At 39.8% G+C, this 22,242-nt stretch overlaps 1 protein-coding gene and 1 non-coding gene across 3 annotated transcripts in view; one reads left to right on the forward strand and one right to left on the reverse strand.

The window, feature by feature from the left end:
- PDE4B (phosphodiesterase 4B) overlaps positions 1-22,242 on the reverse strand; it is a 539,031-nt gene that overhangs the window by 260,328 nt on the left and 256,461 nt on the right. The gene's annotated exons all lie outside the window — the stretch shown is intronic.
- TRNAC-GCA (transfer RNA cysteine (anticodon GCA)) lies at positions 7,505-7,576 on the forward strand. Its single transcript has one exon. It is a non-coding gene; the product is annotated as a tRNA-Cys (tRNA).

Consider the following 22,242-nt stretch of genomic DNA (forward strand, 5'->3'; position numbering starts at 1 on the left):
CCTAGTTATGAAATAGCTATTCATCTTTGTGAGATGGGTGGAAAGAAATGCAAAGTCAGTATGAAAAATACAGATGTCAGCTGTGTCCCCTCTTAAAAATATCCTGAGAAATTTCTGCTTATATCTTAATAGTCCAAACTAAGTTACATATCCATCCCTGCATACAAGGGAGTTTTGAGAAGGTAAGGTATTTTATGCAGAACTTTGCCTCCTAAATTAGAATTAGGTCCCTATTAACAAGGAGAAAAAAGGGGATGGATACAAGTTGGACACCTAGCAGTATCTATACTACCATCTATCTTAGAAGCACCCTGGCTGGCAGAGTGTCAAGGGTCTTCTGACTACATTGTCCTGTTCCAATTCACCATTCTTGTTAGTCTCATTATCCTATCTCACTTCTTAATGTTTTGACCATGCTCAGAATGTTATCTTGGATTCCAGATCTAATGCTGGATCTGGACCTATTATTGCCACTATTTTCTTCTCTGCCTGTTGATATCCACCATATTTGTCAAGGCTCTACTCAAATGTTTCTACTCAGTGATGCTTTCTTACTTCTCCTGATGAGAATTAATCAACATTTTAGTGTACTAATGGGTTAGACCGTATTAGCATATAATTAGTCGTAGATGGACCACTTTCCCTCATTGGAAGGCAAAATCTTGAAGATAAAGGCTGTGCCTTATATTTTATTGCAGCTCAATGTCTGGCAAAATAGTAACTCCTCAATAAGTATATTTTATACTAATGTAAAAAAAAGATGTCCTTTTCATCAGAGGGGGCTGGAATGTAAAAGTAGGGAGTCAAGAGATACCTGGAGTAATGGGTAAGTTTGGCCTTGGAGTACAAAATGAAGCATGGCAAAGGCTAACAGAGTTTTGCCAAGAGAAAGCACTGGTCAGAGCAAACACCCTCCAAGTGACAACTCTACACATGGACATCACCAGATGGTCAATGCTGAAATCAGACTGATTATATTCTTTGCAGCCGATGATGGAGAAGCTCTATGCAGTCTGCAAAAACAAGATAGGGAGCTGACTGTGGCTCAGATCATGAACTCATTAATGCAAAATTCAGACTTATATTGAAGAAAGTAGGGAAAACCACTAGGCCATTCAGGTATGCCCTAAATCAAATCCTTTATGATTATACAGTGGAAGTGACAAATAGATTCAAGGGATTAGATCTGATAGAAAGATTGCCTGAAGAACTATGGACAGAGGTACATAACATTATACAGGAGGAAGTGGTCAAAACCATTGCCAAGAAAAAAAATGCAAAATGGCAGAATGGTTGCTGATGAGACCTTACAAATAGCTGAGAACAGAAGAAAAGCCAAAAGGCAAAGGAAAAAAAGAAAGATATACCCATCTTAATGCACAGTTCCAAAGACTAGCAAGGAGAGATAAGAAAGCCTTCTTCAGTGATCAATGCAAAGAAATAGAGGAAACGAATAGAATGGGAAAGACTAGAGATCTCTTCAAGAAAATGAGAGATACCAAGGGGACATTTCATGCAAAGATAGGCACAATAAAGGACAGAAACAGTATGGAACTAATAGAAACAGAAGGTATTAAGAAGAGGCAAGTATACACAAAAGAACTATACAAAAATAATCTTAATGACCTGGATAACATGGTGTGATCAGTCACCTAGAGCCAGACATCCTGGAGTGTGAAGTCAAATGGGCCTTAGGAAGCAGCACTATGAACAAAGCTAGTGGAGGTGATGGAATTCCAGTTGAGCTATTTCAAATCCTGAAAGATGATGCTGTGAAAGTACTGCACTCAATATGCCAGCACATTTGGAAAACTCAGCAGTGGCCACAGGACTGGAAAAGGTCAGTTTTCATTCCAATCCCAAAGAAAGGCAATGCCAAAGAATGCTCCAACTACCGCACAATTGCACTCATTTCACATGTTAGCAAAGTCATGCCCCAAATCCTCCAAGCTAGGCTTCAACAGTAAATGAACTGTGAAATTCCAAATGTTCAAGCTGGATTTAGAAAAGGCAGAGGAACCAGAGATCAAATTGCCAACATCCATTTGATCATCGAAAAAGTGAGAGTTCCAGAAAAACATCTACTTTTGTGTTATTGACTATGCCAAAGCCTTTGACAGTGTGGATCACAATAAACTGTGGAAAATTCTTCAAGAGATGGGAATACCAGACCACCTGACCTGCCTCCTGTGAAATGTGTATGCAGGTCAAGAAGCAACAATTAGAACTGAACATGAAACAATGGACTGGTTCAAAATTGGGAAAGGAGTATGTCAAAGCTATGTATTGTCACCCTGCTTATTTAACTTACATGCAGAGTACATTATGCAAAATGCCAGGCTGGATGAAGCACAAGCTGGAATCAAGATGGCCAGGAGAAATAGCAATAACCTCAGATATGCAGATGATACCATCCATATAGCAGAAAGTGAAGAGTAACTCAAGAGCCTCTTTGTGAAGGTAAAAGAGGAGAGTGAAAAAGCTGGCTTAAAACTCAGCATTCAAAAAAACTCAGGGCATCCAGTGCCATTACTTCGTGGCAAATAGATGATGAAACAATGGAAACAGTGACAGACTTTATTTTCTTGGGCTACAAAATCACTGCAGAAGGTGACTGTGGCCATGAAATTTAAAGATTCTGGCTCCTTGGGAAAAAAGCTATGACAAACCTCGAAGGTGTATTAAAAAGCATTATTTTGCCAAAAAAAGGTCCGTATAAAGTTATGTTTTTTTCCAGTAGTCATGCATGGATGTGAGAGTTGGACCATAAAGCAGGCTGAACATTGAAGAACTGATGCTTTCAAATTGTGGTGCTGAAGAAGATTCTTGAGAGTCTCTTGGATTGCAAAGAGATCAAAGCAGTTAATCCTAAAGGAAGTCAACCCTTAATATTCATTGGAAGGACTGATGCTGAAGCTGAAGCTCCAATATTTTGGCCACCTGATACAAAGGGCTGGCCCATTAGAAAAGACCCTGATGCTTGGAAAGATTGAAGGCAGGAGAAGGGGACAACAGAGGATGAGATGGTTGGATGGCATCACCGACTCAATGCATATAATTTTGAGCAAGCTCTGGGAGATGGGGAGGGACAGGGAAGTCTGGCATGCTGCAGTCCATATGGCAAAGACTCAGACATGACTGATCGACTGAACAACAACTACAACATACTAATGTGATTTTTTTCTTGGTTTTTCAAGCATTTTCTGTGCTTCTTTTTCTAAATTACTATCTGGCTTCTGTGTTGAGATTCTCACTCTGCATCTACATTATAAATACTTGCTATAACACAGATGCAAAGCATGAAATTTGAAGGGAACTCTCTCTCTGTCTCAGCTATTTTCCATCTTATTCATCCACTCCCTGATGCTGGGAGGTTTTCTTTAGAGATCTTTCCTGGTGGTTGATGTGAATGTTGAAGACAACCCTCAAATGTTTCTTCCTTCTAGCCCTTCTATTTTGAAGGATAGATATATTGGGCTGGCCAAAAACTCATTTCAGGTTTTTTAGTAACATTATATATATATATATATATGTGTGTGTGTGTGTGTGTGTGTCTTACAATATTATAATATCATTACATTGGATTATGACCCTGACACTGCAAATGAAATATACAGCCGGCCCCACAAGGCCAATTTTGTGCATACAACTAACAGCAACTTGGTAATTTTCAATTCATTTGTGGATTTTTCCTTGCAGAAAAACAAAACAGTTCAGAAACTGTTCCTTCTGAACAGTAGGGTTATTTTTAAAGCAGGTGTTCTTATAAATAAATTCTATTGCGCTTGCTTTCTATTGTTGTTTTCTGTTTTAAAAAAACACACTGTGAGTATGTTGGCATACTGCAATAAAATTCAAGTTCTTCCTAAGGTTTTCTTTATCAGAAATATTTCCATACTAAATTCTTGGCAAAGGACTGTATAAGACCTGGACTAATTTGGGGGAGAGCCTTGTGAAGCAACTTGTGAACTGGCAGAGGTGACTCTGAATCTTTTACAGCACCATCTTTTACTGACTTTTTTAGAGGTTACATAGAATTGTTTCATTTTCATGATACCTCAGGTGCATAACATCTTGCGTTGCTTTCCTAGTTGGAGCAATGACTGACCTGGAAGGGAAGTTCATGTGGTCACTTATCATCAATCAAGACTGGCTGAGGAAATGCTGCTCTGAGGCAATGTTTAAGATGTCCTTCATGCCTTTCCTCTCATAGACCCAGAGAAAATTATATATTATGTTGTGATTTCTCCTATAAGCATGGGAATGACTCCTTGCTTCTAAGAAACCCAGAGTCAAAAACAGTCACCTGTAATGGAAGTTATATCCCAGGGCAAATCACAGATTTCTGAGATAGCTCTTCACTCTCTCTTTTTCTTCCTAACTCAATCTCCTTTCCCTTGTATCTCATCCTCCAATAAACTGGGGAATAAGATATGGAAAATATCAGAGACCTAAAAAAAGAAATTACTTCTAAAGACTGGTTCACTAAAATAAAGTTATCTCCAGGAACCCTGGCTCAAATCTTTCTGCCCTGGTTCAGGGTAGGTTTCTCTCCTGTGTATTCCCAAAGCTCTCTGCATGCAGTACTGGCTGCTAGGACAGCACTGGAGAAGGCAATGGCACCCTACGCCAGTACTCTTGCCTGGAAAGTCCCATGGACAGAGGAGCCTGGTGGGCTGCAGTCCATGGGGTCACACAGAGTCAGACACAACTGAGTGACTTCACTTTCACTTTTCACTTGCATGCATTGGAGAAGGAAATGGCAACCCACGCCAGTGTTCTTGCCTGGAGAATCCCAGGGACAGTGAAGCCTGGTGGGCTGCCATCCATGGGGTCACACAGAGTCAGACACAACTGAGTGACTTCACTTTCACTTTTCACTTGCATGCATTGGAGAAGGAAATGGCAACCCACGCCAGTGTTCTTGCCTGGAGAATCCCAGGGACAGTGAAGCCTGGTGGGCTGCCGTCCATGGGGTCACACAGAGTTGGACACGACTGAAGCGACTCAGCAGCAGCAGCAGCAGGACAGCATTTACCACAACACACTATTCCAAGTTTCTCTCAACCTGAGTTCTGAGTGCTCAAGACCAGGATCTTGTGTCTTAATAAACCTTAGCATTCTCAGTGCTCAGGTCACTAAAAAGAACACAGTAGGAGCTTAATAAATGTTTACTAAATGAATGAAGATGCTTTCGAACTGTGGTGTTGGAGAAGAGTCTTGAGAGTCCCTTGGACTGCAAGGAGATCCAACCAGTCCGTCCTAAAAGAAATCAGTCCTGAATACTCATTGTAAGGATTGATGCTGAAACTCCAATACTTTGGCCACCTGATGGGAAGAACTGACTCTCTGGAAAAGACCCTGATGTTGGAAAAGATTAAAGGCAGGAGGAGAAAGGGTCAACGGAGGATGAAGTGGTTGGATGGCATCACCGACTCAATGGAGATGAGTTTGAGTAAACTCCGGGAGTTGGTGAAAGACAGGGAGGCCTGGTATGCTGCAGTCCATGGGGTCGCAAAGAGTCGGACATGACTGAACGACAGAGCTGAAATGAATGAAGAGTAAAATTCCTAAATTATAGCATATATATATATATATATATATATATATATATATACACACACACACACACTCGCACACACAAACACATACACATATGTGGTACATATTTAACTTTGATTGGATTGACATCTTTGACAACCAAAAGCTAGTAAAATTCTGCATCTGTTGAAGAACAGCATATGTGAAACCACTGTATCCAGACAGAGACCTAAAACGTTAATATGATGTTTTTAAATATATCTCACAAGCTTCAAAACAGAGATCTAAAATGTAAGTGGGTGGCAGAAGTAGGGAAACCAACTGCCACAAAGCTAATTTTCAAGAGAGCAAAATGTATGTGAAATCATATTCCAAGTAGTAGAGCAAGAGCAATCTGTAATACGCCTACTCCTTCCAATGAAAATGTACCCTTCACATATCTAAGACTTAACTCTAGCTTTAATAAGCACACATATCACATTCAAGCACTGTCATAAGCTGAATGATACCTCCCTGTATTCAAATATATCCACAGTTCCTGAAAGTCAAAAGAACTTTTAAAAGATAGATATCTTTAAAGTTGGACAAAATAAACATAAAGATTCCTATAAACAGTAAAAAAAACACAACTGATTTTTTAATTTTTGCATTATAAAACAATGCCATTTTTACTTTTCACTTTTTTTGTAGAGTACAAATGGAGACATTTAACACATTTTGCCATTTTTTTTCCCTCACATGATTAAAGAAGCTTCAGCTCTTTTGACATTTAAATTATATTTTATGCTGCTTATGTAATGATGTGTCATTCTTTGCATTTAATTTGTAGTTGTAAAAGTTGCATTGAATCTTTTGTTTCCTGGCTCTCTATTTTTAAATCTGAGAAGCTTTGCTGACCTTTTCCCAGTTTCTGGCCCTCTCCGAGGGAATTTCGTCAATTAGCTGGCCTTTCTGGGCTTACCAGATTGGCTCTGCAGAGTGTGAGCACCAGCCAGAACAAATTGCATGTTAACCAATTGCTCTCCACCCTTCACATCACTTTTTATCTGGGTAAGAAGAGTTTCCATAAGGTCGCAAAGACTGAGACATGACTTAGTGACTCAACAACAACAACAACAAACAAGAACAGTTTAAAAGGAGCATCAGGAACATCATCAAGAGGAAAAGAAGCACCTCTTCTCAAAGCATTTTCCATTTCATTTGTTCCATATATGTATCTGTATAACTGTTATTTTTCCTAGGCAGAGGCTATGTTTTATTTGCTTTGAATCTGCTTCAGTCACTAGCATTGAGTCTTATGTCAAATGGAGGCAGATCATTGCTGTCAACAGTATCACGCCAACTACCATTTATTAATACACTAAGTGTCTCATACAGGTCAAGAGTAGTCCTATACCTAGTATACACACAATGGGATGCCTGATGAAAACTTATTTTTCCCAATAATGTGTCCACTGCTTTTCTAGCGAGAGCTGGAAGGCAGTAAGTATCTGGCCCTGGAGCAGATATGTATTCTTATAGAAAGAATCACTTCAATGGCTGTTCTGAGTAAGAAGCCCTATTGTTTCATGAGGGAGGGTGTAGAAGGAAGAAGGACCTTCAAAGATGCCTATATCCAAATGCTCCAGAATTTGTGAATATGTTATGTTAAAAGGCAAATGATACAAAATAATTAGATATGTTAGATAAAATATAATTAAGATATAATAGATATAATTAAAGTTATGGACTTTAAAGTAGGAAGATGATCTTGTATTATCATGGTGAGCCTAATCTAATCAAGGTGAGTCCTTAAAAACAGAGAATGCTCTTCTACTGGAGGCAGGAGAGAGATAAAGCAGAAGGCAAAGTCTGGGGGATTTAAAGTGTGAGAAGGATGAGGTTTTGCTGGTTTGAGAATGGAGGGGAGAGTGCAACATGTCCACTAAGGGATTAATAGAGGCTCCTGGCTGACTTTCAGGCTTCCCTGGTGGCTCAGACGGTAAAGCGTCTGCCTGCAATGCAGGAGACCCAGGTTCAATCCCTGGGTTGGGAAGATCCCCTGGAGAAGGAAATGGCAGCACACTCCAGTATTCTTGCCTGGAAAATCCCATGGATGGCAGAGCCTGGTAGGCTACTGTCCATGGGGTCGCAAAGAGTCGGACATGACTGAGCGATTTCGGCACAAATAAACAAGGACCATAGCTACAAGAAACTGATTCTGCCAAGAATCTGCTTGAACTTCAGCCCCAGACCCACCCTCCCCAAAAGGAAAGCAGTCATGCTGATACACTGATTCTAACTTGTGAGTCTAAGCAGTAGAGCCAGTTCAACCAAACTGCACTTGGGATTCTGATATCAAAACTCTGAAATAATAAGTGCTGCTCTAACTCACTCAATTTGTGATAATTCATTACATCAGCAATAAAAACATAATGCAGAGGTTGTGCCCAGACCCACTGGATCCTGATACAAACTGTCCCTCCCAACACACCTTTGGATAATTCATATTTATCCACACCTATGTGGATAAATTAATGAGAAATCCAGTAAATTTTTAGCAGTGGTTAAAGAGCTTCCTTGGAAGAAAAAAGGATAAAGACTCTCACCTGCTTGCTTTTTGAAGATTTTTATTTTATATAGGAGTGCAGCTGATTACTGCAGAAAAAATGAAGAAATAACTTCAGAAAGAATGAAGAGACGGAGCCAAAGCCAAAAGAACACCCAGTGTGGATGTGACTGGTGATGGAAGTAAAGTCTGATGCTGTAAGGGCAATATTGCAGAGGAACCTGGAATTTCAGATGCATGAATCAAGGCAAATTGGAAGTGGTCAAACAGGAGATGGCAAGAGTGAATGTGGACATTTTAGGAATGACAAGGACATTTTAGGACATTTAGGAACTAAAATGTACCAGAATGGGTGAATTTAACTCAGATGACCATTATATCCACTACTGTGGGCAAGAATCCCTTAGAAGAAATGGAGTAGCCATTATAGTCAACATAAGAGTCCAAAATGCAGTACTTGGGATGCAATCTCAAAAATGACAGAATGATCTCTGTTCGTTAACAAGGCAAACCATTCAATATCACAGTAATCCAAGTCTATGCCCCAACCAGTAATGCTGAAGTGGCTGAATTTGAATGGTTCTATGAAGACCTACAAGACCTTCTAGAACTAACACCCCCAAAATATTTCCTTTTCATTATAGGGGAGTAGAATGCAAAAGTAGGAAGTCAAGAAATAGCTGGAGTAATAGGCAAGTTTGGCCTTGGAGTACAGAATGAAGCAGGGCAAAGGCTAATAGAGTTTTGCCAAGAGAATGCACTGGTCATAGTAAACAACCTCTTCCAACAACACATGAGAAGACTCTACACATGGACATCATGAGATGGTCAATACATAAATCAGATTGATTATATTCTTTGTAGTCAAAGATGGAGAAGCTCTATCTATACAGTCAGCAAAAACAAGACTAGGAGCTGACTGTGGCTCAGATCATGAGCTCCTTATTGCTAAATTAGACTTAAATAGAAGAAAGTAGGGAAAACCACTAGACCATTCAGGTTTGACCTAAATCAAATCCCTTATAATTAAGGAAGTAGAAGTGACAAATAGATTAAAGGGAATAGATCTGATAGAGTACTTGCAGAACTATGGACGGAGGTTTATGACATTGTACAGGAGGCAGTGGTCAAGAACATCCCCAAGAAAAATAAATGCAAAAAGGCAAAATGGCTGTCTAAAGAGGCCACAAATAGCTGTGAAAAGAAAAGAAGCAAAAGGCAAAGGAGAAAAGGAAAGATATACCCATTTGAATGCAGAATTCCAAAGAATAGCAAGGAGAGATAAGAAAGCCTTCCTCAGTAATCAATGCAAAGAAATAGAGGAAAATAATAGAATGGGAAAGACTAGAGATCTCTTCAAGAAAATGAGAGATACCAAGGGAATATTTCATGCAAAGATGGGCACAATAAAGGACAGAAACAGTATGGGCCTAACGGAAGCAGAAGATATTAAGAAGAGGTGGCAAGAATACACAGAAGAACTATCCAAAAAAGATCTTCATGACCCAGATAATCACAATAGTGTGATCACTCACCAGCAGAAGCTGGAATCAAGAGGCTAGGAGAAATGTCAATAACCTCAGCTATGCAGATGACACCACGCTAATGGCAGAAAGTGAAGAAGAACTAAAGAGCCTCTTGATGAAAGTGAAAGAGGAGAGTGAAGAAGTTGGCGTAAAGCTCAACATTCAGAAAACTAAGATCATCGCATCTGGTCCCATCACTTCATGGCAAATAGATGGGGAAATAATGGAAACAGTGAGAGACTTTATTTTGGGGGGCTGCAAAATCACTACAGATGGTGACTGCAGCCATGAAATTAAAAGATGCTTGCTCCTTGGAAGAAAACCTATGACCAACCTAGACAGTATATTAAAATGCAGAGACATTATTTTAACAAAAAAGGTCCATCTAGTCAAAGCTATAGTTTGTAGTCATGTATGGATGTGATAGTTGAACTATAAAGAAAGTTGAGCACTGAAGAATTGATGCTTTTGAGCTGTGGTGTTGGAGAAGACTCTTGAGAGTCCTTTGGACTGCAAGGAGACCCAACCAGTCCATCTTAAAGGAAATCGGTCCTGGATATTCATTGGAAGGACTGATGCTGAAGCTGAAACTCCAATACTTTGGCCACCTGATACTAGGAATCGATTCAATGGAAAAAACCCTGATTCTGAGAAAAATTGAAGGCAGGAGCAGAAGGGGACGATAGAGGATGAGATGCTTGGATGGCATCACCAACACAACGGACATGAGTTTGAGTAAGCTCCAGGAGTTGGTGATGGACAGGGAAGCCTGGCTTGCTGCAGTCCATGGGGTTGCAAAGAGGTTGACATGACTGAGAGCCTGAACTGAACTGATGATAGTTGATTAACAATTCTGTGTTCATTTCAGGTGTACAGCAGAGTGATTCAGTTATACATAAACATGTATGTATTCTTTTTCAAATTCTTTTCCCATTTAGGTTCTTATAGAATATTAAGCAGAGCTCCCTGTGCTATACAGTAGGTCCTTGTTATTTATCCATTTTAAATTTAGTAGTGTGTATATGTCAATCCCAAACTCCCAATTTATCCCTCCCCTCCAAACTTTACCCTGTGGAATCATGTTTGTTTTGTAAGTCTGTGATTCTGTTTCTGTTTATAAATAACTTGCTTTTTTTTTTCAAGTTATTATAACATATTACTATGCACTGAGAAGATTCTAACTTAGATTTGTTAGCAGTAAAATAAAGTAAAGGTCCTAAGAGGGAATTTACTTAAGAAAATTAAGCCTGGTCTGGTAATTTGGATTTAGTATCAGAGTCTAAGGGTTTATATACATGCAAATAAAGACAAGTTCCCTTGAAGTACCTGATGATTTCTCTTTAATCAATTAAATTCAACAGATACTTGCTAGTGCTGAGTATTAGTAAAAGTGCCAATATTGTTAGTGCTATAGCTGTCCTTGGCTATAGGACAGCTTTCTGTCCTTTCTTTCCTACACCCCATGAGGTGATGAAAATGCACACAAAGAAGTAATCAGGTTTAACCGTTTACCAGCAGTTATCTTCTTTCTTCCCTGTATCTTCTAATCACCCCTCACTAATGCCTGTTTTCCCTCAGCCCATGAGCCTGCTTAAATCTCTCATTCCAAAATCATTAATCTCACATTCCCGCTAACATCTAAGATCTCTCCTCTTTCATCTAAACTTCTCAAAAGGCTTTACCCCTCCCCCTTCTTTTACTGTATTTGCTTGATTTGGTAATGACTGATCTCCTAATTGCTACATCTAACGTTTTCTTATTCTGCTGCTACTCCTAAGTCGCTTCAGTCGTGTCCGACTCTGTGTGACCTCATAGACGGCAGCCCACCAGGCTCCCCCATCCCTGGGATTCTCAAGGCAAGAACACTGGAGTGGGTTGCCATTTCCTTCTCCAATGCATGAAAGTGAAAAGTGAAAGTGAAGTCACTCAGTCATGTCCGACTCTTAGCGACCACATGGACTGCAGCCCACCAGGCTCTTCCATCCATGGGGTTTTTCCAGGCACGAGTACTGGAGTGGGGTGCCATTGCCTTCTTCGTTTCTTATTCTAGTTCTTATCTATTCACACGTATCTGATATGCTGAGTATGCCCTCCTTCTTGAAACCCAGTCTACAATTTCTGTGACTCCTTCCTCTCCTGGTTCTCTTACCTTGATGACTATTGTTTCTGTCTCTCTCCTTCTCTGCTTCAGCTCTCTTTCTGAATGATGGTTTCCACTAGCAATCTGTCCCTATTCACTTGTCTTTTCACATGAGCATTTTCCTAGGGGAGGTGGGGGTCTAAACATTTCAGTCATAACTTCTAATGAAGCAATTCACACACCTCTGAAACAGGATCTGAAAGTGGGATTCGATCGACTTGGGTTTTGATTGAGGCCCCAAGACAACAGATGTCAACTAGTACCATGTTCTAAAGTGAAGTTCTATAGTACCTGAGCAAAACTGAAAGTGGAAAGCACATCTCAGGTTAGAGTTGTACTAATGTATCTTCACAAACTGAAAGTACAGGGGTAAGGACGTGGAGGAGAGATAAGTAATGAGTCAAAGGAGACAAACTGCTGGTGTGTGTAGTCAGCACAGTTCAGTACACACCTCTCCAATGCATCCATGGAAGTGCTCAAAAGGGAAAGAATCACCTTGAAACATCTGGAACAACCATAGCAACCCGATACCAGATTATGCCAAATAGATGGGGAAACAGTGGAAACAGTAAGAGACTTTATTTTGGGGGGCTCCAAAATCACTGCAGATGGTGATTGCAACCATGAAATTAAAAGATGCTTACTCCTTGGAAGGAAAGTTATGACCAACCTAAACAGCATATTCAAAAGCAGAGACATTACTTTGCCAACAAAGGTTTGTCTAGCCAAGGCTATGGTTTTTCCAGTGGTCATGTATGGATGTGAGAGTTGGACTATGAAGAAAGCTGAGCGCAGTAGAATTGATGCTTTTGAACTGTGGTACGGAGTAGACTCTTAAGAGTCCCTTGGACTACAAGGAGATCCAACCAGTCCATCCTAAAGGAGATCAGTCCTGGGTGCTCATTGGAAGGTCTGATGTTGAAGCTGAAATTCCAATACTTTGGCCACCTGATGCAAAGAGCTGACTCATTTGAAAAGACCCTGATGCTGGGAAGGATTGAGGGCAGGAGGAGAAGGGGACGACAGAGGATGAGATGGTTGGATGGCATCACCAACTCACTGGACATGAGTTTGTGTGGGCTCTGGGAGTTGATGTTGGACAGGGAGGCCTTGTGTGCTGCAGTTCATGGGGTTGCAAAGAGTCGGACAAGACTGAGTGACTGAACTGAACTGAACCAGATTATACTGGTGCTATTCAAGAGAGACTTTCTGATCCTTATTTTTCTCCTTCCTTCCATCTATTGTCTGCTCACAATACAGTAAGGCAGGAGCTTTGACTTAAAATGCAGATTTGAAATTTCAACTATGACATGAGATCAGATATGTTCATTACTAAATGAGACTACTTGGGTAACTATGCTATGCTAAGTCACTTCAGTGGTGACCCCGTAGACAGCAGCCCGCCAGGCTCCCTCATCCCTGGGATTCTCCAGGCAAGAACACTGGAGTGGGTTGCCATTTCTTTCTCCAATGCGTGAAAGTGAAAGTGAAGTCGCTCAGTCGTGTCCGACTCTTAGCAACCCCATGGACTGCAGCCTTCCAGGCTCCTCCGTCCATGGAATTTTCCAAGCAAGAGTACTGGAGTGGGGTGCCATTGCCTTCTCCGACTTGGGTAACTAAAAGTGACCAAAAGAGCTCAATGACTACTGTCTCTCAAGTTGCATTTATTAAATATAATGAATACATCTATATTACTGGCCCAGACTCTTCTCTGGGCTTCATGTTCATAATTCTAACATTCAACCACACATCTTCACCTAGATGCCTTAAGTAATACACGTTCAAACTAAACTCTTCCTTGACTAAACTTATTTTTACCTCTATTTTTCTCAGATGGGATCAACCTTGATTTCCATCTTTGATTTCCTTATTTATGTCAATATCCCCAACAGCCAAATCAATTTCTAAGCATTGCTCTATTCTTAAAACTCTATTCTCAATGCCATTGTGCTAGCTCAAGTCTTCTTCATCCCTGTTTTCATTGGACTACTGGACTAACTTCTTTGACTATGGTCTTGATATGTTCATCTCCAGCTGATTCAATGAAACCCTGCATTGTGGTTATCTATTTAAAATCAAAATCTGATGGTATTGATGACCTTTTGGTGATTTCTCATCACCTGAAAAATTCTCTTATCAGAGTATTCTGGCCCTTAACTATTTCTCCATTTTCATCTCTAGTTACATTTTGCTTTAAATTGTATGCTTAGCCATACTGATATGTCTGAATCCTCTGCTTCTACCAACACACATCAATGCCTGGGCATTTGCTGCTTTACTGTCCTGTTCTGTTACTGATACAGTGGAATGTTTTTCTCACCAATCCTCCTCATACCATCAAACTCTTCGTCCTCTAAGACCCAATTTCGGTATCAATTCCTTCAGAAAGCCCATTCTAGCATTATTTTTCCTTATACAGACTATGTAGTTACCTCTCTTATACATGATGTAACATGGTTCTGTATCTGCAGATACAGCGTAAGGCAGTATTTATTTATCATTTATTTATTATCTATTTATCTATTTATCTATTATCTATTTTTTTATTTTTATTTTATTTATTTTATTTTATTTATCTATTATCTATTATCTATCTATTGTCATATATTATCTATTTATCATTCTACTTTATCATATTATATTTCTGGAGGGAACTTATTGTATTTTATCTGGATAGCTACAAGCAAAGTTTTTGGCATGTGGCACACATGTAACAAACACTTTTGAAAAAAAGGAAGAAATTGTATAAAATTTTTTACCTCCTTTCACCATACTATTTCATTTGACTCTCAGAACAAAATTTGTTGTTGTTGCTCAGTCACTAAGTCATGTTCAACTCTTTGTAACCCCATGGACCATAGCACACTAGGCTCCTCTGTCCTTCATTATCTCCTGGAGTTTGTTTAAATTCATGCCCACTGAGTCAGTGATACTATCTAACTATCTCATCCTCTGCTGCTCCCATCTCCTTTTGCCTTCACTCTTTCCCAGGATCAGGGTCTTTTCCAATAAGTTGGCTCTTTACATCAGGTAGCCAAAGTATTGGAGCTTCAGCTTACAGAATATAATTATGAAGTAAATATTTAAATTCCTATTTTATGAGCCTTAGATAGCACAGGGAACCTGCTAATGACAACCAAGGGCGTTAAGTGTAGCAAGAGACATGTATCTGTGTATTTTAGGGCTAGGATCCATGTTTAGCCCACTCTACCACAATGGCATCTTTGAGTGCTGAACCTAAATACGTATGTGAAATAAGGCATGAAGTCTCTGATACTGTTAACAGGCTTTTTCTCCAGCTCTGAAATACCAAAAAGAAAAGAATCAAATCATAATAAAAATAAAAGAAACTAGGGTTGTTTGAGTGTGAAGAGATGAGGTAAAGGACCATTGGACCATTTCTATACCACTTGTATCTTAGCGCATCCTATTATTAAATAAAGAAGTTTTTAAACTACCACATAATGACTTCAGTTCAGTTCAGTTCAGTCGCTCAGTCGTCTCCGACTCTTTGCGACCCCATGGACCGCAGCACGCCAGGCCTCCCTGTCCATCACCAACTCCCGGAGCCCACCCAAACCCATGTCCATTAAGTCGGTGATGCCATCCAACCATCTCATCCTCTGTCGTCCCCTTCTCCTCCTGCCCTCAGTCTTTCCCAGCATCAGAACATTGAATTATCCAAAGTGACTCCACAGTGCCAACTCTGTAACTCTCCACTGGAGACACAATTGTTTCTCAGGCTGAATCAGAGTATGTTTTCTGTAGGAAGCCAGCATGATTCTGGCACAATAAAAAAGCTGTTCTTTTGGTTTTAACATATTCATCAGGATCTCTATCTCATCTTAGAAAAGATTTCTATTCTTTCATGGCAGTCTTTTTTTTCCAGTTTTGTCTATATGATATTTGAGACAACAACCTACGCTTTTCCCTCCCTGCCTTTTCCCTGTTCTCTAAATTCATTGAATTAAGAGGTAGGCTCTGAGCTCACTATCTCAAGGGAGAAATAAGGAAAGGCAGAATGCTTTTAGGACAGTAGATAATGGGAACACAGAGAGGGGCTCAACCCTAGCTACCACCTCTCCTCACCACCTGAGGCCAGATTCCTGAGAGGACAGAAGTCCTGAGCTCTGTTCTTCAGTAGTATCACCAGGAAGGTGGCAAGACCCCAGGAGGTAGATGGCTTCCTGGGGTTTCTATGTACACAGGATCAGAGGAAAACTTGCTTAAGATTCCTGGGTCACATGCATGGCAAGGAAGCAACAAAAGAATGCCAGACCTAAACAAACCATGAGGACAGGGACAATAGGCTTCTTTACATGGTCAAGCCAATCTGCAGGGTCCAGTGGCCAAAGACAAGGTTGCCCTATAGTCAACTGGAGAAGGAAATGGCAACCCACTCCAGAATTCTTGCCTGGAAAATTCCACAGAGGAGCCTGGCAGGCTACAGTCCATGGGGTCGCAAAGAGTCAGACACGACTAAAGCAACTTAGCACACACGCACATGAATAATTTAATCACTTTGCTCCACAGAAGAAATTAATACAACATTGTAAATCAACTATACTTCAATAAAATAAAATTTTTAAAAATCACCAAACTGCAATATTAGAAGGCTCACTGGCACACCTTGCCTTTGATGCATACCCTCTAAGCAAAGAACCCTGATTGTATTAACTCTTGCATCCAATTGCCACTCAGAGGAGTAGATTTTCCAAACATAATATTTTCATGCTGCTGCTGCTGCTTCTGAGTTGTATCTGAATTACCCTAATCCTGAAAAGCCTGTTAAAAAAGTTGGACAACTTAGGTCTTCCCTGGTGCTTTGTTCTTGAATCATTTCTAAAGCAAAGAAGAGGAATATTAAATGCAAATGCACACACAGCCTACATCACTCGTGTCAGCCCAGGCTGCTATCTAGGGTTGCGTGACCTGGAGACAACAAAAACATTCAGCTGGAGGTATAGGATTTCAAGGCAATGAGAAAAACAGAAACATTCCAGTCTCATAGACTCAGCAGCCTTTCACTTCCAACTCTCTTTGAAGCCAAAAGGCCAATAAAACAATTGTTTTTCTCTTTAATAAAGGTCAGAGTTTATGTCTAGGCCTTTTTAGAACAACAAAAAGATCAGAGAAAAGCCAGCATAGTTACATCAGTATTCATTCAGTGCTATGCTCTGCATTCGTCTCTGTTACAAATATGAAACATCTACCCTATGTCAGGCACCACACATGAGTCATTTCATTCTTTCACATATGGGGAAACCGGGACTCAGAGGATAACTTCTGGTATGGAAGAATTGGAGCTGGAATTTGAAATAGGTTGGGTCTCATCTCCCCACTCACTGTACTGACTGCTTCCTCACCATCTCTTCTTTCACCTGTGGCACTAATTAATGCTTTAGGGGCTATTCAAAGAGCCCACATTTTTCAGGGCCACTCCAAGGTGGAACAATCTCATAAAGATACAAGTAAGGTCATACTCCATTGTTTAAAATACGCTAATGAATTATCACACTTAGATTAAAATTGAAACTCTCTTTCATGATCCACTTGTAACCTGGCCCTCACCTAATCCTGGAGCTTCCTCTACATTCTCCACATCTGTTGCTCTGCTCCAGCCATCCTGCCCTTCTTTCAAAGTTCCCTTCATTCCCTCATAGTGTTCTGCATGGGTCTTTTGCCTGAAGGTCCTTTTCACAGATACTGAAGTGGCTGACCCTTAACCATTGAGATGTCAGCTCACAGATTAACATAGGTTACATGTTTGTTTATTTACTTATTGGCTGTCTGTGTGTCCCTGGTATAAGGCAAGGTGTTGGCTGTCTACTCCTAGTATAAAGCAAGTTACTGGCTGTCTATGTACCCCTAGTATAATGTAAGGTGTTGGCTGTCTGTGTACCCTTGGTGTAAGGTAAAGTGTTGGCTGTCTATGTACCCCTGGAATAAGGTAACATGATATGACAAGGACCATGCCCCCCATTCACTATTCAGAACAGTGTGTGGCACACAGCAGGCACTCAATAAATATTTCTTAACTGAATTAATTTGTTATTATTATCAGAAAAATTCAAAATGTTAAATCATCATCCTTTCCTTGGGTATTAATAAATATTTGGGATTCGCAAAATACTAGAGGTTAATAGTGGCATAAAGTTTGATTTTGAATTTTCATAGGCATTTTTTTATTGTTATATTAAACTGTCTGAGCCACCAGGGAAGTCCATTAAACAATATAATTGTTGTTTAATATAAATGCTGATTTTTTTTTCTCATATCCATACCTATTCTAAATTCAGAATCTGTTTTCTATATTACTAACAGCTTCTTTTTTAAAAAAACATGATTTCCCATAAATATTTTATGTTGTTTACAGCTCCTCATTTTGACTATTCAATTTTTGGTGTCATATTGAAAACAATAAAGTTAAATGCATATCTACGAAGTGGAATTGACTTATTAAAAAGGTCCCCGTAGAACAAAGGAAGTAAATGCTTGCCTCCAGTTGGCAATATTTTCACCAAGTTTTATCTGTCCACTAGCTCCTGTCCTCGGAGAAGGCAATGGCAACCCACTCCAGTACTTTTGCCTGGAAAATCCCATGGACGGAGGAGCCTGGTAGGCTGCAGTCCACGGGGTCGCTAGAGTCGGACACGACTGAGCGACTCCACTTTCACTCTTCACTTTCATGCATTGGAGAAGGAAATGGCAACCCACTCCAGTGTTCTTGCCTGGAGAATCCCAGGGATGTGGGAGCCTGGTGGGCTTCCGTCAATGGGGTTGCACAGAGTTGGACACGACTGAAGCAACTTAGCAGCAGCAGCAGCAGCAGCTCCTGTCCTCTTCCTGCTAATGGTGACATTTCAACATATCCCTCTGCCCTCAGAATTAGTACTGCACAACCCTTTAGACCAATTCAGAAAGCATCATACTGCCAGTCTGGGACTGAGAAATTAAACAAACCTCAGTTCAGTTCCGTCACTCAGTCGTGTCCGACTCTTTGTGACCCCATGGACTGCAGCTCGCCAGACTTCCCTTTCCATCACCAACACCTAGAGCTTACTCAGACTCATGTCCATCGAGTTGGTGATGCCATCAACCATCTCATCCTGTGTTTCTCCTTTCTCCTCCTGCCTTCAATCTTTCTCAGCATCAGGATCTTCTCTAATGATCAGTTCTTTGCATCAGGTGGCCAAAGTATTGGAGCTTCAGCATCAGCATTAGTCCTTCCCATGAATATTCAGCAATGATTTCCTTTAGGATTGACTGGTTTAATCAATCTCCTTGTAGTTCAAAGGATTCTCAAGAGTCTTCTCCAACACCGCAGTTCAAAAGTATCAATTCTTCGACACTCAGCTTTCTTTATGGTCCAACTCTCATATCCATACATGACTACTGGAAAAACCATAGCTTTGACTATATGGACCTTTGACCAAATAGACCCAAAAGGGGATTATTTCTAATAGATTTTGAGTTTTTATGATTTGTATGCACAAGATTTGTGGGCCGATGCTTTTGAGAACATCACACAATAAGGGGTGGAGAAAAAGGACTGGGCAGAGTAGATGAACTGTGATGCTACAAACAGAGGCCTCAGCTGAGCCTACTGATGCCTTGGAGCTGAGATGCCCTTTCAGTGATGTTGAGACTAGGTATTGGATCTTGATAATCCGTATCAGTCACTGGATACAGGCTGCCGATAGGAGGAAGTGTAACCTGGACAAGGGCCTGTCTTTGGTTGATAGCAACTCCTGACAGAGAGTCAGGCAAGAAGCTTCAACTGCTAATGCTTGGGGTCAGCTGGGGGAATGAGTGCTTTGGCCCTTAAAGATGTCTGGATGGTGCCCCACAGCATTAACTATGTGGGGTTAGTCATATTTCTTTGCCAGAATTCATGTGATACCAAATGAAATCTCGTGTGTTGAAAGCATCTTTAGCCTAGTCCCAGACACTTAAATGACAATAAAAATTTGCCATATGAATGAACAAAGAAAAATGAATAAATATTTTACTGATGCCACATTTTGTTATATTTGCTATTTCCCATGTGCTATTCGGAGAAGGCAATGGCACCCCACTCCAGTACTCTTGCATGGAAAATTCCATGGACGGAGGAGCCTGGTAGGCTGCAGTCCATGGGGTTGTGAAGAGTCGGACACGACTGAGTGACTTTGCTTTCACTTTTCACTTTCATGCATTGGAGAAGGAAACGGCAACCCACTCCAGTGTTTTTTCCTGGAGAATCCCAGGGACAGGGGAGCCTGGTGGGCTTCCGTCTATGGGGTTGCACAGAGTCGGACACAACTGAAGCAACTTAGCAGCAGCAGCAGCATGTGCTATTGTCTATGACCTATGTCTCTCCTCCATAAAATATGTGACTACAAAGACAACTTTTCAGAGAGGTTTTGTTGCATCTACCATGAAGGATCCGTCCCCATTTTACAAACTGATTCATTTTCCCATTTTATTTGATTGACCAGCTGCATTTCTAAGTTATAGAAAGGACTGGACTAAGTAGATTAAGTTAGACAGCATGTTGAACCTTTGAAAACAGAATTTGGGGGATTTTTAGCATCATGGTGAGGCTGACTGAAGTCTAATCATTTATAGAATTTTTCAAAAATCAATTCTATTTTTTAGGTTCTCAGGCTAGCCTCACAGGGCAATATTTTCTAATTATTTCATTTCAGCAGGCCCATATATGAAATTTGCCATAGAAGCAAATGTTACACATCTGAATCAAGAGAAAGTCATGTTATGCAGTTATTTCTTTTACAAAGTAAGAATTTACACTCCTCTTCATGGAATAGATCCCATATTTTAAAGACATTCCAATAATGAATATATTTTAAAAACATATTAATTAATAATTGTGTGAGATAAATACTTATTCCCACATTTACAGAGAGGTTTAAGTGACTTGCTGAGGGTTTGTAAGGAACAGGGCTATGGCTTCTAATTTTGACCATTATGCCAGGTCCACCCTGAATATCTCAGTGATTTTATTGTCTCCCTCAAACACTTGCCTTCTCACTGTATAATTAGTTACTTCTTTCATTCCATCATGAAACATTTTTGTGCTACTTATTCTACACCAAGTCCACACTGCAAGATGAGTAATAGTGTCACTGAATGCAGGTACTCACATGGGCAAGACAAACGACCGCCGCCAGAAATGCGTCAGAACAAAGCCTTGGACCTTTGTGAGCTGAATCTGCTTCCTTCAGAGTTTTACTTGTTGTTCAACCATTAGAGTACACGAAGTCAAGCTACTTACATGGTTTTCAAATTTCTTAAGAAAAAGCAGTCACTTTTAACCTCGACTAATAATTGATAAAGAGTGAAGTTCTTCCTTAGCCCTCAGTGTGAGAAATATCCTTTGAAGAGGCTGCTTCTTCTCAAGCGAACATCTCAAATACATGCTTTTTAGACTCCAATATAAATGAAACTTAATGGCCAGAGGAAAATCACATTCTCCTGGAACTGTACATTTTATGACTCTAATAAGGTGATAACAATGGTTCTGTTGTTAATTTTTTTTTGAAATCCAATACATTCTCAATTACACTAATACAGGCTGATTTTCAAGGGAACAAAAATAAAATGTTTCTTTGGAGAAATCTCCAGTGAGAGCTATCTTATGACATGGTATCTCCCTGGAGACTGATTATGGAATTTTCTTGCAGAAAACATTTTACATGACGAAAATGGAGTGCATTTGTTTCCTTGGAAACAAACCCTTTCACCTTCATTGCACAGAAATTCAAGCAATGAAAATTTAGTAATTAGGCCCAGAATCTACCTGTTTTAAACTAGGGGAATTTTCAAACACATGATATTATTAGAAGTAATGTACAATAAAACCCAGTTAGCTCAGTTAAGGTCAAACAAATAAACCTTTACATGTTTGAAAAGTATAGACAGACATCTGGAATTCTAAACACTGAAATAGAATTACCTAAGGACTCATACTTCAATAGCTTAGAAAACCCCTCAGTTCAAATCATCAGATGATGGTCAAAAAGAAAAACCTAAGAAAGACACAATTTGAGTAACACAATATTATTAGAAAGTTTCATCATGAGGAAGTCAATACTGTGACGATCAGCCAATAATCTCAAATCAAAATGTTTTCTATAGGGAAACAAAATCTGTTTTCTTTGGTAAAGGGTGCAGGGAAGGGGGGGTTTAGATCCTTTGCTTTTATTCCCCCATGCATATAGTTTTTATTTATTTAAAACTTTTATATTGAATTATAGTTGATTTAGAGTATTTTAGGTACACAGCAAAGTGATTCAGCTTTACATATATACGTACATATATGTATACACATTACATATACACATACATGAATTATATACACATTTATATTTGTATATATACATTTATATGTATGTATTCTTTTTTTCAGATTCTTTTCCATTATAGGTTATTGCAAGATATTAAAAATGTTTCCCTGTGCTATACACTAGGTCCTTGTTTATTTT

The sequence above is a fragment of the Bos indicus genome, chromosome 3, assembly GCF_029378745.1.
Source record: "Bos indicus isolate NIAB-ARS_2022 breed Sahiwal x Tharparkar chromosome 3, NIAB-ARS_B.indTharparkar_mat_pri_1.0, whole genome shotgun sequence".
NCBI classification, from domain to species: domain Eukaryota; kingdom Metazoa; phylum Chordata; class Mammalia; order Artiodactyla; family Bovidae; genus Bos; species Bos indicus.